At 36.2% G+C, this 7788-nt stretch overlaps 1 pseudogene; it reads left to right on the forward strand.

Moving 5' to 3' along the window:
* The first annotated feature begins 1287 nt into the window (after positions 1–1287).
* Positions 1288–2413, forward strand: LOC109191942 (annotated as a pseudogene).
* The last annotated feature ends 5375 nt before the right edge of the window (positions 2414–7788 follow it).

Raw genomic sequence — 7788 nt, forward strand, 5'->3', positions numbered from 1 at the left:
ATGTGCGTTTCTCACACAGCAACTGCCACACCAACAAAGAGAAACAAATGTGATGACAGCACTTGATGCGTGCGTTTCGCGCACAGCAACCGCCACGCGGGGCGCATTCAACGCCAATTTTGATTTTTTTGTTTCCTCCCCTTCCCACATTCTCTTTCCTAATCACTCTTACATTCTCCCTCAAATCTCCCCAACTGATGCGGATGCTCTAATAGGTGATATGGTTGCATGGGTTAGACGCACACACCTACCTCCACCCATGGTCGTATATATCCGTTTTTTTATCTAGCAGATCTGTTAGAGATTTATATAGTAATGAGAGTTAATGGTTCAGATGAACTACCATGAAAAGCTTAAATAATATTTGGAGTTGTGGAGTTATAAATATTATTTTAGTTTGGTAGAAAGTAAAATGGGAAATATGTTTTTGTTTGATTGAAACCGAAAGTTCTCATATTGATTCGGGTTTGATAATTGCATTGCTTAACGATTAGATGTACTTTCGTTCTCTTCGTTGGTTACACGAAACTTTGGTTTAGTGTAAAGCATGCATTGTTTTCGGCCAAATGAAGCCTTTAGACTTCACTTTCGGCAAAGTGAAGATTACGATGGTTTAATATGGGATCTTTCGGCCAAATTGGCATCTTTCGTTTAATTTGGCAAATTGGCATCTTTCGGCCAATGAAACTTAACGTTGGTTTAAAATGTCTGCGTGCATGTAAGATATAAATATATATTATTTATTTATTATGTTGCATTGCATGGTTTCTACATGCATTGAGTGATAAATATATATAATATATATTTTACTTTGTTATTTTGTATGCAGTGCATGAACCTACGAAGGTCCATATCATATGAATATATATAATATTCATATATATATTTCTCATGTTTGATATATCAGATAAGATATATCTTATGGAAGTTAAGTTTTAAATTTAAATGATTAACCTCCATGTAACTTCTCCAAACTGCTGTATTTACATCTATAAATACTTGGAGAAATGTCTGAAAAATAGACATGCAATAAACTTGCATTAAACTGAGATATTTCACAGTACTGCATTTCAACAGGAAGTTCTTAAACAAGCAACTTAAGAATTTCATCATCTTCTTGTATCCCATAAGATTAAATTTTGAACCTTGTTGCTTTATATAAGGGAGATTTAAAGCTTATAGGAAAGTGATCACACGCCTGAAGATCCTGTTTCCTCACTTCCCTATCATCAAACACTCCATTTTTCTAACAATCTATAAGCTTTAAAATTCTGTTTCTGAGGAAGGATGAGTTCTGGACTTCTGGACTTTGCAACCAACTTCCCTAAGTTGGAGCAGTTTGAAGGCGTGGGCTTCCGTAGGTGGCAGAAGAAGATGAAGTTCCTCCTTGCGGCTCTGAACGTGGCATACGTACTAAGTAACCCAAAGCCGGAGGAACGGGCGGATGAGACTCTTGAGGCTACTCGCCGGAGACTCAAATGAGAGAATGATGACCTTGCTTGCCGCGGCCATATTCTGAACGGTATGTCTGACACCCTCTTTGATATTTATCAGGAATCCTCAAAGGACCTCTGGGATGTACTTGAAGCAAAGTACATATCTGAGGATGCCTCCAGTAAGAAATTCCTGGTAAGTGAATTCAATGATTATAAAATGGTGGACAATCGTCCGGTCATGGAACAATTCCATGAGATTGTCAGGATACTTGGGCAAATGAGGCAACATGATATGCATATAGATGATTCCATTGCCATAGCCAGTATCATTGATAAGTTGCCCCCTTCCTGGAAAAAGGTACAACGTACCTTAAAGCATAAAAAGGAAGCTCTTACTATGGAACAGTTGGGGGTTGACCTTCGAGTTGAGGAGGGAATCAGACTGCAGGAAAGCAAGAATGCTGGTAATCCAAAGGTCACCGGGGCTTCAGGTTCTGTCATCAACTATGTTGATGAAGGCAAATCAAGTGGGAACCGTAAAGGAAAAGGGAAGCCAGGAAAGACCACAAATTTTCAAAGTTTAAGAAGAAAGGAAAAGGAAAAGGAAAAGCATCTGTTTCATGCTGGGTGTGCAACGGTCCACACTTTAAAAAAGACTGTGAAATTTGGAAGAAAAGAAAGGCACAAATGGAAGGTAAAAATTCTGGTGATCATGGCCAAGGGAAGTGGCCAATGGAAACAAGGTAAAATAATTAATCTTGTTTCTGATAGTACTGAAAATTTCATTGCTATGATATCTGAAATTTGTGTCATGCAGACTGATGACTCGTGGTGGGTTGACACTGGGGCAACCAGACATGTCTGCAAGGATATAAATCTTTATAAGATTTATAAAAGTCTGAATGATGGTCCAAGCCTGTACATGGGAAATGATTCCATGGTGAAAGTCAAAGGCATTGGACAAGTTGAGTTGTTGCTTACTTCAGGAAAGAAGTTGACACTCACAAATGTATATCATGCCCCAGATGTTAGAAAAAATTTAGTTTCTGGCATTGTATTAAACAAGTGTGGTTTTAAACTTGTTTTTGAAGCAGACAGATTTATTTTATCCAAGGCCGGTATCTTTGTAGGCCAAGGATTTCTGTCTAACAATATGTTTAAGTTGAATATTAATAATATTGTTGGTTCTGTGTATTCAGTTTGTACATCTTCATTATGGCATTTTCGTTTATGTCATGTGAACCATAAACGTGTATGTGAGATGGCTAAAGATGGATTAATTCCATCCTTTGATCTGAATATGGAACAATGCAGTGCATGCATGTTGAATAAAATAACTAGGAATCCTTTTCCTAGTATAAAAAGGAATTCAATTTTACTTGAATTAATTCACAGTGACTTGTGTGATTTTCATAGCACCCCATCTTTGGGAAATAAAATATATATAGTCACATTCATTGATGACTATTCAAGACTCTGCTATGTGTACCTCCTGCATTCTAAGGATGAAGCCTTAGAAAAAATTAAAATATTTAAATTGGAGGTGGAATTGCAAACTAGTCAGTTAGTAAAAATATTACGTATTGACAGAGGTGGTGAATATTATGACCCATTATTTTTCCAATCTGTTGGTATCATTCATGAGACCACAGCTCCTTATACACCACAACAAAATGGTGTAGCAGAAAGGAAAAATAGAGTACTCAAAGAAATGGTAAACTGCATGTTATTAGTTTCCGGTCTTAGTGAAGGTTTCGGGGGAGAAGCCATGCTAACTGCATGTTATATTCTCAACAGAGTTCCTAACAAAAGAAATAGGGTAACTCCATATGAACTTTGGCACAAAAGAAAACCAAACTTAAATTATTTGAAAGTTTGGGGTTGCAGGGCCGTGGTACGGTTACCGAAACCTAAACGGAAGGCTCTGGGAGAAAAAGGCATAGACTGTATTTTTATAGGATATGCAGAACACAGCAAAGCATACATGTTCTATGTTATAGAACCAAATGACTTTATTTCGGTTCATACCGTAATAGAGTCCCGAGATGCTATTTTTGATGAAAATCGTTTTTCATCAATAAATAGAACTAAGGATTTAATTCCTAGTTCTAGTGGGACCAAAGTTGATAATCAAATTCATGATCATGCAAGTTCACAGGAACCTGAGCTTAGAAAAAGTAAAAGAACAAGAAAGGAAAAGACATTTGGACCAGATTTCCAAATGTACTTGATAGAAGGATCAAGGGAGTCTACAGAGACTAAAAATCTATATTATTTTAATATAGAGGATGATCCTAATACTTTTGAGGAAGCCATGAATTCTCAAGATGTTGCTTTCTGGAAAGAAGCAATAAATGATGAGATGGATTCTATAATGGGGAATAATACGTGGATTTTAACTAATCCACCAAATGGTTGTAAACCAATAGGCTGCAAGTGGATTTTCGAAAAGAAAATGAAAGTTGACGGTACCATTGATAAATTTAAAGCCAGGCTTGTCGCACAGGGCTTTAAGCAGAAAGAAGGAGTTGACTTCTTTGACACTTATGCTCCAGTAGCAAGAATTGCTACTATTAGATTGTTAATTGCCATTTCGTCTATACACAATCTAGTGGTTCACCAAATGGATGTTAAGACTGCATTTTTAAATGGTGAATTGGAGGAGGAGGTTTACATGAAGCAACCAGAAGGTTTTGTGGTTGCAGGCCAAGAAAATAAAGTTTGCAAATTGATTAAGTCACTTTATGGCTTAAAACAAGCCCCTAAGCAATGGCATGATCGGTTTGATCAAGTGGTGCTAGCTAATGGGTACAGAATAAATCAGTCAGATAAATGCATCTACAGCAAATTTAATAACCAAGGACAAGGGGTTATTATTTGCTTATATGTAGATGACATGTTGATTTTTGGTACTGATTTGGGAAAGGTTAAGGAAACTAAGGATTTTCTTAGTTCCAGTTTTTCCACGAAAGATTTAGGAGAAGCAGAAGTTATTCTTGGGATAAAAATAATTAAACTTCAGGATGGTGTAAGTTTAACACAATCTCATTACATTGAGAAAGTGTTAAAAAGATTTAATCACTTTAGTGGTTCCCCAGTTTCTACTCCAATGGATCCTTCATTGAAGTTAATTCCTAATGAAAGTGATCCGGTCTTACAATTGGAGTACTCTAAAGTGATAGGATGCCTTATGTATGCAATGACAAGTACTCGGCCTGATATTGCTTTTGCGGTAGGGAAACTGAGTAGATACACTAGTAATCCTAGTGCAGTACATTGGATGGCATTAAAAAGAATTTTAAAATATCTGAATAAAACCATTAATTATGGTTTAAAATATTCAAAAGATATTTCCATCCTTGAAGGATATTCTGATGCCAGTTGGATATCTAATCAGGAAAATTATTCCTCAACTAGTGGATGGGTATTTCTGCTTGGAGGAGGTGCTATCTCCTGGGCTTCTAAAAAGCAAAGTTGTATTTCAGACTCAACTATGGCATCTGAATTTATTGCATTGGCAGCAGCATGCAAAGAAGCTGATTGGCTAAGGAATTTAATTCTTGAAATTCCAGTTTGGCCAAAACCGATGTCACCTGTTTTAGTACATTGTGACAGTGCTACTACACTGGCCAAAGCATATAACAATGTTTATAATGGCAAGTCAAGACACATAGGCTTGCGACATAGCTATGTGAAAGTGCTCTTAAGTAATGGTGTTGTAGCACTAGACTTTGTACGGTCCCGGTTCAATCTAGCGGATCCGTTTACAAAAGCCTTGGCAAGGGACATGGTTTTAAAGACATCGGAAGGGATAGGTTTGAAACCCGTTGATAGTCAAGAGGTGAAGGAAAGCTCAACTCACGCCTAAGTTATCACGTTAGGCCTTGAGTTCAATGTAGATGATTACTTCATTTATTGGCGGCAAGTACTATATTATAAAGTATCCCTAAGGTCAGTACTTGGTCTGCATTGTAGTAGGGATGAGTTTTACTCTTAATTGATCTTTTGAAAAAATGCTTGATGCAGGGCATGAATTAAAAGATCAACCTATGTGAGCATGAAGTGTGGCCGCTTCAACAAGTTTGGGTTTATCTTGGAAATGCTAATGAATGGATACGGGCACATGGCCTTTAATAGTGTCAAGTTATTTTGAGTTGTAGCAACTGTAAAGCTTGTGTGTATTGTATCTACGTTTCTTCAAAGAGACTACGTGATTCAAGGTTCGTCCATCACTGCAATCCGAATTAATGTAACGCATATGATAGTATGTGAAAGTTCAATCTGTAAGACACTTTCATTTATGCATGAGTTTTGGATCTATCTTGGTACAGTATTAATTTTTACTATATAAATGGAGGAGGAATGTTAGAGATTTATATAGTAATGAGAGTTAATGGTTCAGATGAACTACCATGAAAAGCTTAAATAATATTTGGAGTTGTGGAGTTATAAATATTATTTTAGTTTGGTAGAAAGTAAAATGGGAAATATGTTTTTGTTTGATTGAAACCGAAAGTTCTCATATTGATTCGGGTTTGATAATTGCATTGCTTAACGATTAGATGTACTTTCGTTCTCTTCGTTGGTTACACGAAACTTTGGTTTAGTGTAAAGCATGCATTGTTTTCGGCCAAATGAAGCCTTTAGACTTCACTTTCGGCAAAGTGAAGATTACGATGGTTTAATATGGGATCTTTCGGCCAAATTGGCATCTTTCGTTTAATTTGGCAAATTGGCATCTTTCGGCCAATGAAAGTTAACGTTGGTTTAAAATGTCTGCGTGCATGTAAAATATAAATATATATTTTACTTTGTTATTTTGTATGCAGTGCATGAACCTAAGAAGGTCCATATCATATGAATATATATAATATTCATATATATATTTCTCATGTTTGATATATCAGATAAGATATATCTTATGGAAGTTAAGTTTTAAATTTAAATGATTAACCTCCATGTAACTTCTCCAAACTGCTGTATTTACATCTATAAATACTTGGAGAAATGTCTGAAAAATAGACATGCAATAAACTTGCATTAAACTGAGATATTTCACAGTACTGCATTTCAACAGGAAGTTCTTAAACAAGTAACTTAAGAATTTCATTATCTTCTTGTATCCCATAAGATTAAATCTTGAACCTTGTTGCTTTATATAAGGGAGATTTAAAGCTTATAGGAAAGTGATCACACGCCTGAAGATCCTGTTTCCTCACTTCCCTATCATCAAACACTCCATTTTTCTAACAAGATCTGTCAAATTTCATTTTCTGTCTTCTTGTTCTTCTCTCTTAGCTTCTTCTCTCTTCTTCTCCTCCTCACCACCACATCTTGCTTCTTCTTCTCCTCCTCACGGCAACCGTCACCGTCACCGTCCACCACTCATCCTTGCTACCACCATCACCTTCTTTTTAATTCTACTTCAACTCCTCCTTACTACCACCGTCACCGTCCACCACCGTCGCCACTCTACCAACGCCGCCTCCACCACAACCTTCCTTCTTCATTGTGTGTTTTTTTTTTTTTAAATTAGGTATTATTTTAATATTTTGAATTGTTATAAATATTTTAAAATTGTTTTGAGTTATCTGTTCATAGTTGGTGGTAATTTTTGTATTTTTATGCAATAATTTTGTATAATGTAAGTGTAAAATAAATTTACACGATTGGCTATTTTATTGGCTTTACTAGATTTAAATTAAAATAGTGTTGTTAGTGTTAATTCTTTTATGGACCATGTGAGTACATAATTAGTGGCCAGCATGGATTGTTTATTTGAGTCTACGGTGAAGCATTCAAAGAACAAACTGAGTGGCTGTGGCTTATTCGAACAGTGGAAGGCTAAGGAAGAGGCTACATTTGAGGATCAAACAAAAGACTCATGAAGCACTATAAAAGCATACTGCTCGAATGGAGACATTGCCAATTCGATTCTTACACATTGCGAGAGCTATCCTGATTTTACAAAGTTGTTTTATGATTTAATGTGATTTATGATTTAATTCTTAAAAGTATTTAAACTGTATTACATAATCAGTACGTGGTACTGCTGAAGCAACTTGTAAAGATTGTTCGGGCATTCGTGTGTCAGTCCTGGATATGTGTTAGAAAGAGTGGTAGTGGTAAATGTTGGAGGCCGTCTTCATTTACCTCTTGTAATAATCCTTTTGGTGAACATCTATAGTGGATTGGGCAGACGTGGGTTGCCCCGCAGACGTAGGAGAAGGAGCTCCGAACTGCGTAACAATTTCTTTGTGTTTTTAATTTACTTTATGCTTTCTGCAGTTATTATTTATACTTGCGTAAACGAGTTTAATTAATTAACTAAATTGGTGCATAACTTAATTAA

The sequence above is a fragment of the Ipomoea nil genome, unplaced genomic scaffold, assembly GCF_001879475.1.
Source record: "Ipomoea nil cultivar Tokyo-kokei standard unplaced genomic scaffold, Asagao_1.1 scaffold1734, whole genome shotgun sequence".
Taxonomy (NCBI): Eukaryota; Viridiplantae; Streptophyta; class Magnoliopsida; order Solanales; family Convolvulaceae; genus Ipomoea; species Ipomoea nil.